The 2,834-nt window shown below is 47.3% G+C and overlaps 1 pseudogene; it reads right to left on the reverse strand.

Moving 5' to 3' along the window:
- Positions 1–1,359: 1,359 nt before the first annotated feature.
- LOC102725803 (large ribosomal subunit protein uL10 pseudogene) lies at positions 1,360–2,364 on the reverse strand (annotated as a pseudogene).
- Between the last annotated feature and the right edge of the window lie 470 nt (positions 2,365–2,834).

The following is a 2,834-nucleotide window of genomic DNA, read 5'->3' on the forward strand; positions in this document are numbered from 1 at the left end:
AAAAAAAAATAAATAAAAGCTCCCCCCATTTCCCACCTCTTAAGAAATTTCAGCCTGCCTGACCATCCCCAATGTGCTTAGGGGAGCTGGTTTCCCTGAGTGTGTCTAGGATGCTCCCTGTTTGCCTGGCCATCCTCATAAGTCCCACTAAACTCAGCTGTCTTATGGCAAGAGGAGCTTGATACTTTCTCTCTGAGCAGCATTGGACAATAGGATGCATACTTGACCAATGCTGCTGTGTAGCATCTCTTGGGTCCTGCTGATGGAAAGACTTCCTTTTGGCTGGACTGATGATTAAAAATTCAGTATCCTGAGGACCTGAGGCTGCCACGCTACACCTCCTCCCCCATCTTGACTTCTCAACCATCATTACATACTGCCTGGAGTGTTGAGAAAGATTTATCTCCCCTCTTTGGCTGGAGGTACTCCCTTTCCCATTGGATTTGAGAAGTTGGAAACAGGCATCAAACCCCACTTGTCCTTTTATTTTGTTCTGTAAGTCTGTGTTCCTCTGTAAAGGTAAAAAAGAACCTGCTCTTGGTCTTACCTAGGGCCTAGAAAATTCATCTTAAATCAGGCTCATTCCCTCTGCCTGATATGGTCATTGTGATCTCATTCCATTCATTATCGAATTTCTCAGTCCTCTTCTTAATGGGTCAGCTCTTTTCCTTCTGATTTCTGTGGGTACATAACATCAGAAGTTACATAAATGATTACAAAGTAGGTGGGAAAAAAACAAAGCTCTATTTCTTTAATAGAACTTCCTTTTTAAGCCACTATTCTCACTTGGCAGTGGAAAATAATCTTGTCACCTTTATGTATTCTAGTCAACAGCATTTTAAATGTTTAAATAATTCTTTTGTGTAAATATTCAGTCAAATTTGCATATTATTATCTCAGCTGTTCCCAGCTCTGTCTCCCGGTCTTCTCTTTTCCCTATGCATGGTTCTGCTTCTGTTTCACTGGGCTCAAGGTTCCATTAGCTGGCAGAGGAAGAAAGAGTGGGAGTTTGCTTATGTGGATAGTATATGGTGTGGCAGCTTAAAGGCTGGTCCACGCCCTTATTTTCATTTCTTGCCCAGATGCCAATGCAGTCCAGCTATTGATGTCCATGGTTGAGTCTCTAGACATGGAGGATGTCCAACATTGGCCTTTTTGTGTGGCATGGTAGATGATTTTCCTGTGTCCAACTGGTGCCTTTTACAGCATAATGCAGGGGATCCTGTAGAGACAGCATTGTCTCCCCCGCCCTTTTCAAGTTTTTGCTAGTGTGCTTCTTTTCATTCCTTTTTTTTTTTTTTTTTTAAGAGAGGTATGCCTTTATTTTCTTGTTTCACATATAAAGTTGGCTAAATTGGTTGCTTTTTGGTGATTAGCGAAGGAGACCAAATCCCATATCCTTGCCCAGCTCCTCCGACTCTTCCTTTGTTTCCACCTTGGCTGGGGCTGTGGCAGCAGCAGGTGCAGCAGTGGTAGCCTCAGCCACGGGGGCAGCAGCCACAGAGGCAGAAGGATCAGCCAAGAAGGCCTGGATCTTTGCAGCAAGCGGGAAGGTGTCATCAGCCTCCGCAGACAAAGCCAGGACCCGCTTGTATCCATTAATGATGGACAGGGGCACTGATGCCACAGTTGGGTAACCTGTCTGCAGACATACACTGACAACATTGCAGACACCCTCCAGGAAGTGAGAATGCAGTTTCCTCTGTGATGTCAGGCACTTCAGGGTTGTAGATGCTGCCGTTGTCAAACACATGCGGGATGATCAGCTCAAAGGAGAAGGGGGAGATGTTCAGCATGTTCAGCAGTGTGGTTTGCTGGCTCCCACTTTGTCTCTAGTCTTAATCAGCTGCATATCAGTCAGGATTTCAGTGGTGCCCCTGAAGATTTTAGTGGTGATGCCTAAAGCCTGGAAGATGGAAGGCTCTCGGGCCCCAGACCAGTGCTCTGGGCCGGCACAGTCACTTCACACAGGGCTACGGCCCCAGCTGGTACCTTAGTGGCCAGCAGCATGACCCTGATCTCAGTGAGGTCCTCCTTGGTAAACACAAAGCCCACCTTCCCCTGGACATGAGGCAACGGTTTCTCCAGAGCTGGGTTGTTCTCCAGATGCCCTTGCATGGGCCTTGTGCATCGTGGTGTTCTTGCCCTTCAGTACAGCAACCTTCCCGCGGAGGGACATGAGAATATGCTGCATCTGCTTGGAACCTACGTTGTGTGCTCCCACAGTGAAGCATTTTGGATAATCATCCAAAAGTTGGGTGATCTTAAGGAAGTAGTTGGACTTCCAGCCTGCCCTGTCTTCCCTGAGCATCATGGTGGTGTGTCAGGGATTGTCACGTAGGGTTCAAAGACAATGTCACTCTCACGAGGATGCCTGGAGAGACCTCCTCATTCTTTTGGCTGGCCTCTTTTGGGGCTAGCAAGCTGAATCATCTTACCAGATACTTTCAAGTGTCTATTATTATTATTTTTTTAAGATTTTATTTATTTATTTGAGAGAGAGAGAGCACAAGTAGGGGGAGCGGCAGGCAGAGGGAGAAGCAGGCTTCCTGCGGAGCAGGGAGTCTGATGCGGGGCTCCATCCCAGGACCCTGGGATCATGACCTCAGCTGAAGGCAGACACTTAACCAACTGAGCCACCCAGGCGTCCCATCAAGTGCCTATTCTAAGTTCACAAAAAACCTGGAAATCCCCACTCCCTCAGACTTGCTGTTTAGGAAACCAGAAGTGATGTTTACTTGTTCCTTCTCTCTGCTGACCCCTTCCCCAGGCCTGCCTGGCATCCTACTAGGTCTGCTACTCACCACAGAAGTGGTTGGCAATCCCCTCCATCC

The sequence above is a fragment of the Leptonychotes weddellii genome, chromosome 3 (assembly GCF_054177405.1).
Source record: "Leptonychotes weddellii isolate Sample4059 chromosome 3, ASM5417740v2, whole genome shotgun sequence".
Taxonomy (NCBI): domain Eukaryota; kingdom Metazoa; phylum Chordata; class Mammalia; order Carnivora; family Phocidae; genus Leptonychotes; species Leptonychotes weddellii.